The 7611-nt window shown below is 40.4% G+C and overlaps 2 protein-coding genes across 3 annotated transcripts in view; both read left to right on the forward strand.

Moving 5' to 3' along the window:
- Positions 1-2689: 2689 nt before the first annotated feature.
- LOC117969703 (gastrula zinc finger protein XlCGF57.1-like) overlaps positions 2690-7611 on the forward strand; it is a 15211-nt gene continuing 10289 nt past the window's right edge. For both annotated transcript variants that reach the window (XM_059015786.1, XM_059015785.1), the window contains exon 1: positions 2690-2786. The gene's annotated coding sequence lies outside the window, so the exon portion shown is untranslated. The remainder of the gene's footprint in view (positions 2787-7611) is intronic.
- The window catches only part of LOC117404690 (zinc finger protein 501-like), a 351570-nt gene continuing 346685 nt past the window's right edge, over positions 2727-7611 (forward strand). Inside the window, exon 1 of the mRNA XM_059015793.1 lies at positions 2727-2786. The gene's annotated coding sequence lies outside the window, so the exon portion shown is untranslated. The remainder of the gene's footprint in view (positions 2787-7611) is intronic.

Raw genomic sequence — 7611 nt, forward strand, 5'->3', positions numbered from 1 at the left:
GGAATACTGTCCTGGATAAAGAATAGGACACAAGAATACAGTTTAAGAGAAACTAAATAAAAGCATGGGGTAGAAATAGCAGAGGTTACTGTCTGGAAGTTTACTCGTAAAGAATGACCTTTCTGCGACCCTGTGCTGTATTTACCAAAAACAAGTTCACACGCCCTGAACCTGCAAGACTAGCGAAGAGAAAGCTATGAAACTGCGAGCATGCCTGCGCCATTGTGGATCTGTTTGTGACAACGGAGCTCAACTTGAATTAACCTGATATACTTCTAAAAACATTATCAGGGGTATCGCGTTAGTGTTTGAACATCTCATTCGGAAGAAGAGGACGGGAAATATCAATATAATTACACGAAACACAGATTATATATCTGCGTGAAACTCGCAGCATCGACGCTGCGGCCGCCTGATAGAGAAAGGACTATACCAACTCCGGCATGGGGGAGGGGTTACCTGAATTCAAATTGTATTCACTGGGGAAAATATAGAGCTACAAACAGCTCGATTATGATGTTAAAATTGAAAGTCATATTCATTTTTTATTAAAAGATCCCCGGTATCACAATTCCCTCTGCGGTCCATATTAGATGAATTGTCAGACCGCGCTGATCGGTTTGTATTTTGTGATTGGTATATTCCTCGTCCTGTGGGAGACAGACCCGTTCAGACACTGAGGGAGAGCAGAGAGGAGGTGAGTGAGTCTGCATGGAGCTCTACAATGTGTTTATAAACTACAGAGCGCTGTTATATTGTATTATTTTGAAAGGTCCGGGTTGTAGTGTGGTAGGAGCGCGTTGTTTTATCCGTTCAGACACTGAGGGAGAGCAGAGAGGAGGTGAGAGAGTCTGCATGGAGCTCTACAATGTGTTTATAAACTACAGAGCGCTGTTATATTGTATTATTTTGAAAGGTCCGGGTTGTAGTGTGGTAGGAGCGCGTTGTTTTATCCGTTCAGACACTGAGGGAGAGCAGAGAGGAGGTGAGAGAGTCTGCATGGAGCTCTACAATGTGTTTATAAACTACAGAGCGCTGTTATATTGTATTATTTTGAAAGGTCCGGGTTGTAGTGTGGTAGGAGCGCGTTGTTTTATCCGTTCAGACACTGAGGGAGAGCAGAGAGGAGGTGAGAGAGTCTGCATGGAGCTCTACAATGTGTTTATAAACTACAGAGCGCTGTTATATTGTATTATTTTGAAAGGTCCGGGTTGTAGTGTGGTAGGAGCGCGTTGTTTTATCCGTTCAGACACTGAGGGAGAGCAGAGAGGAGGTGAGAGAGTCTGCATGGAGCTCTACAGTGTGTTTATAAACTACAGAGCGCTGTTATATTGTATTATTTTGAAAGGTCCGGGTTGTAGTGTGGTAGGAGCGCGTTGTTTTATCCGTTCAGACACTGAGGGAGAGCAGAGAGGAGGTGAGAGAGTCTGCATGGAGCTCTACAATGTGTTTATAAACTACAGAGCGCTGTTATATTGTATTATTTTGAAAGGTCCGGGTTGTAGTGTGGTAGGAGCGCGTTGTTTTATCCGTTCAGACACTGAGGGAGAGCAGAGAGGAGGTGAGAGAGTCTGCATGGAGCTCTACAATGTGTTTATAAACTACAGAGCGCTGTTATATTGTATTATTTTGAAAGGTCCGGGTTGTAGTGTGGTAGGAGCGCGTTGTTTTATCCGTTCAGACACTGAGGGAGAGCAGAGAGGAGGTGAGAGAGTCTGCATGGAGCTCTACAATGTGTTTATAAACTACAGAGCGCTGTTATATTGTATTATTTTGAAAGGTCCGGGTTGTAGTGTGGTAGGAGCGCGTTGTTTTTGTGTGTGTGTGTGTGTTGTATTTGTGAAGCGGCGTGTTTGTTTTTATTCATATCTCCTCAGTTGCAGTCTCCGTGCCGCGGGCTCAGTGCTGCTCGAGTGGCGGGTTTGCAGACAGATTGAGCTCGTGTTGAAAACATCTAGCGAGTAAATATTGTCTTTGGCGGTCTGGCTATTTTTGTCGTGCATGTTTTGTTTTGTTTTTTTCTATTCGTGAGACCGCGTGGAACTTAGAAGCTAGCAATCGGGGAAGTTTTTTTTATTATATATAAACGAGATCAAATATATTTTCAGTATCAAACAATTATTATTTCACTGAGTGGAGTGCGTGCACGTGTGCCGTAATGATTGTAAAAGCAGCGCATTCCAAAACGTTCATACAGTGACTGCCATTTTCACACTTGCATGAACACACATGGAAACCGGCTTTCTGTCCTTCTTAATGTGTTTGAAATCATGTTTAAACATTCTCTTAATGAAGTGTATCTTTGTTGCCTTTGCTAGTTTTATTCTGCTGGTATCATTTAAAACACTGAGGTAGACCTCAGTTCCAAACTCGTGCTGTGGAGCGTCACACAGGGTTTTTAATATTGCTACCTGAAAGAAACTCGTTTTTATTTTGATGCAGGATATCTGGTACTACACGAGGTTACAATATGGGTTTACAAGCCTTGCTTTCAGATAGTGCTGCACTTCCTTGATCACCTGGGGGGTGAAATTGCCCCCTCCTCTTGAACGACTCCTTTCACAGTATCTTAATCTGTATTCTTGTAATCTCATAGTACAGTATACATCTGTGAAAGTGAACCAAAGCAAATAATACATGTAAAAAAAAAAACTTTGTTCTCCTTGAACTAAACAAACACATTTTCAGATCTGAAGAGAAGAAAGGACACCTTCACTGAGGAGACGGTCAGAGCGAGTGACTGGAGCACTAGAGCCGTGCTGCACATCCCACTGACAAGACCTGAAGTAAGTGTCTCTCTCTCTATTCATTACACTTCAATCAGCTTCATGCTCGGCTTATATTGTCTCATTGTAACTGAGTGTGTCAGAGCAGGCAGTGTGTTCCTTGTATTGTCTCATTGTAACTGAGTGTGTCAGAGCAGTCACTGTGTTCCTTGTATTGTCTCATTGTAACTGAGTGTGTCGGAGCAGTCAGTGTGTTCCTTGTATTGTCTCATTGTAACTGAGTGTGTCGGAGCAGTCAATGTGTTCCTTGTATTGTCTCATTGTAACTGAGTGTGTCGGAGCAGTCAGTGTGTTCCTTGTATTGTCTCATTGTAACTGAGTGTGTCGGAGCAGTCAGTGTGTTCCTTGTATTGTCTCATTGTAACTGAGTGTGTCGGAGCAGTCAGTGTGTTCCTTGTATTGTCTCATTGTAACTGAGTGTGTCGGAGCAGTCAGTGTGTTCCTTGTATTGTCTCATTGTAACTGAGTGTGTCGGAGCAGTCAGTGTGTTCCTTGTATTGTCTCATTGTAACTGAGTGTGTCGGAGCAGTCAGTGTGTTCCTTGTGTTGTCTCATTGTAACTGAGTGTGTCGGAGCGGTCAGTGTGTTCCTTGTATTGTCTCATTGTAACTGAGTGTGTCGGAGCAGTCAGTGTGTTCCTTGTATTGTCTCATTGTAACTGAGTGTATCGGAGCAGTCACTGTGTTCCTTGTATTGTCTCATTGTAACTGAGTGTGTCAGAGCAGTCACTGTGTTACTGGGCAGGATTGTAATTGTGTGCAATGCTTTGTTTATTATTGTGACATTGTTGCTTAATATTACAGAAAGAAACGTATCTGAAAGGCTAAGAGTTTAGCACAAGAATGCGCGTTACAGTACAATTAATCTCTGTTATTATCACAGATCAAAAAGGGCTGATCACTTGCTTTTAAATTAATTTCAGTAGATCTCTTTTCCATGACTCATTTCCGACTGTTTCTTAAGTGAACAGTACTGTGCAAGTTATTGCTCTGCACACAGAGGTGCCTCAAATCAATACTATGCAAGTTATTGCTCTGCACACAGAGGTGCCTCAAATCAATACTATGCAAGTTATTGCTCTGCACACAGAGCTGCCTCAAATCAATACTATGCAAGTTATTGCTCTGCACACAGAGGTGCCTCAAATCAATACTATGCAAGTTATTGCTCTGCACACAGAGCTGCCTCAAATCAATACTATGCAAGTTATTGCTCTGCACACAGAGGTGTCCTCAAATCAGTACTGTGCAAGTTATTGCTCTGCACACAGAGGTGCCTCAAATCAATACTATGCAAGTTATTGCTCTGCACACAGAGGTGCCTCAAATCAATACTATGCAAGTTATTGCTTTGCACACAGAGGTGCCTCAAATCAATACTATGCAAGTTACTGCTCTGCACACAGAGGTGTCCTCAAATCAATACTATGCAAGTTATTGCTCTGCACACAGAGGTGTCCTCAAATCAATACTATGCAAGTTATTGCTCTGCACACAGAGGTGTCCTCAAATCAATACTATGCAAGTTATTGCTCTGCACACAGAGGTGTCCTCAAATCAATACTATGCAAGTTATTGCTCTGCACACAGAGGTGTCCTCAAATCAATACTATGCAAGTTATTGCTCTGCACACAGAGGTGTCCTCAAATCAATACTATGCAAGTTATTGCTCTGCACACAGAGGTGTCCTCAAATCAATACTATGCAAGTTATTGCTCTGCACACAGAGGTGTCCTCAAATCAATACTATGCAAGTTATTGCTCTGCACACAGAGGTGCCTCAAATCAATACTATGCAAGTTATTGCTGTACACACAGGTGTCCTCAGATCAGTAATTGCAGTAACATTCTAAACAATTAGCCTTGTTTTTAATCAGTAAAAACATTATGAGGACAATTCCATGAAAAAGTGCCACGGCCATGAAAAAAAAAGCTGCATTTATCACAAGCATCTCTTTGTATTCATTTTCTGAAGTAAATGCAACACGTAAACAATACCTGTTCATTTTAACATTCATAATTGTAAAACAGTTTCAATTTGGCCCTGGGTCTTGTTCTAGTAGTTTACAATAGCTTACATGCACTGTCTATTATTATCGGTATCGGCCGATATGGACAGAGAACCATCGACTATCGACATCGGAGAAGAAAAACTTTATCAGTGCACCCGAATTACTGCAGCACTTCATGACTGTCAGCACATTACTTTATACTCTGAATTACTGCAGCACTTCATGACTGTCAGCACATTACTTTATACTCTGAATTACTGCAGCACTTCATGACTGTCAGCACATTACTTTATACTCTGAATTACTGCAGCACTTCATGACTGTCAGCACATTACTTTATACTCTGAATTAGTGCAGCACTTCATGACTGTCACTACATTACTTTATACTCTGAATTACTGCAGCACTTCATGACTGTCAGCACATTACTTTATACTCTGAATTACTGCAGCACTTCATGACTGTCACATTACTTTATACTCTGAATTACTGCAGCACTTCATGACTGTCAGCACATTACTTTATGCTCTGAATTACTGCAGCACTTCATGACTGTCACTACATTACTTTATGCTCTGAATTACTGCAGCACTTCATGACTGTCACTACATTACTTTATACTCTGAATTACTGCAGCACTTCATGACTGTCACTACATTACTTTATACTCTGAATTACTGCAGCACTTCATGACTGTCACTACATTACTTTATACTCTGAATTACTGCAGCACTTCATGACTGTCACTACATTACTTTATACTCTGAATTACTGCAGCACTTCATGACTGTCACTACATTACTTTATACCCTGAATTACTGCAGCACTTCATGACTGTCAGCACATTACTTTATACTCTGAATTACTGCAGCACTTCATGACTGTCACTACATTACTTTATACTCTGAATTACTGCAGCACTTCATGACTGTCACTACATTACTTTATACTCTGAATTACTGCAGCACTTCATGACTGTCACTACATTACTTTATACTCTGAATTACTGCAGCACTTCATGACTGTCACTACATTACTTTATACTCTGAATTACTGCAGCACTTCATGACTGTCACTACATTACTTTATACTCTGAATTACTGCAGCACTTCATGACTGTCAGCACATTACTTTATACTCTGAATTACTGCAGCACTTCATGACTGTCACTACATTAATTTATACTCTGAATTACTGCAGCACTTCATCACTGTCAGCACATTACTTTATACTCTGAATTACTGCAGCACTTCATCACAGTCAGCACATTCCTTTTTACTCTGAATTAGTGCAGCACTTCATGACTGTCACTACATTACTTTATACTCTGAATTACTGCAGCACTTCATGACTGTCAGCACATTACTTTATACTCTGAATTACTGCAGCACTTCATGACTGTCACATTACTTTATACTCTGAATTACTGCAGCACTTCATGACTGTCAGCACATTACTTTATGCTCTGAATTACTGCAGCACTTCATGACTGTCACTACATTACTTTATGCTCTGAATTACTGCAGCACTTCATGACTGTCACTACATTACTTTATACTCTGAATTACTGCAGCACTTCATGACTGTCACTACATTACTTTATACTCTGAATTACTGCAGCACTTCATGACTGTCACTACATTACTTTATACTCTGAATTACTGCAGCACTTCATGACTGTCACTACATTACTTTATACTCTGAATTACTGCAGCACTTCATGACTGTCACTACATTACTTTATACTCTGAATTACTGCAGCACTTCATGACTGTCAACACATTACTTTATACTCTGAATTACTGCAGCACTTCATGACTGTCACTACATTACTTTATACTCTGAATTACTGCAGCACTTCATGACTGTCACTACATTACTTTATACTCTGAATTACTGCAGCACTTCATGACTGTCAGCACATTACTTTATACTCTGAATTACTGCAGCACTTCATGACTGTCACTACATTAATTTATACTCTGAATTACTGCAGCACTTCATCACTGTCAGCACATTACTTTATACTCTGAATTACTGCAGCACTTCATCACAGTCAGCACATTCCTTTTTACTCTGAATTACTGCAGCACTTCATCACTGTCAGCACATTACTTTATACTCTGAATTACTGCAGCACTTCATGACTGTCAGCACATTACTTTATACTCTGAATTAGTGCAGCACTTCATCACTGTCAGCACATTACTTTATACTCTGAATTACTGCAGCACTTCATGACTGTCACTACATTACTTTATACTCTGAATTACTGCAGCACTTCATCACAGTCAGCACATTCCTTTTTACTCTGAATTACTGCAGCACTTCATGACTGTCACTACATTACTTTATACTCTGAATTACTGCAGCACTTCATGACTGTCACTACATTACTTTATACTCTGAATTACTGCAGCACTTCATGACTGTCACTACATTACTTTATACTCTGAAATACTGCAGCACTTCATCACTGTCACTACATTACTTTATACTCTGAATTACTGCAGCAAATCATCACTGTCAGCACATTACTTTATACTCTGAATTACTGCAGCACTTCATCACTGTCAGCACATTACTTTATACTCTGAATTACTGCAGCACTTCATCACTGTCAGCACATTACTTTATACTCTGAATTACTGCAGCACTTCATCACTGTCAGCACATTACTTTATACTCTGAATTACTGCAGCACTTCATGACTGTCACTACATTACTTTATACTCTGAATTACTGCAGCACTTCATGACTGTCACTACATTACTTTATACTCTGAATTACTGCAGCACTTCATGACTGTCACT

Source organism: Acipenser ruthenus, chromosome 51, assembly GCF_902713425.1.
Source record: "Acipenser ruthenus chromosome 51, fAciRut3.2 maternal haplotype, whole genome shotgun sequence".
NCBI classification, from domain to species: Eukaryota; Metazoa; Chordata; class Actinopteri; order Acipenseriformes; family Acipenseridae; genus Acipenser; species Acipenser ruthenus.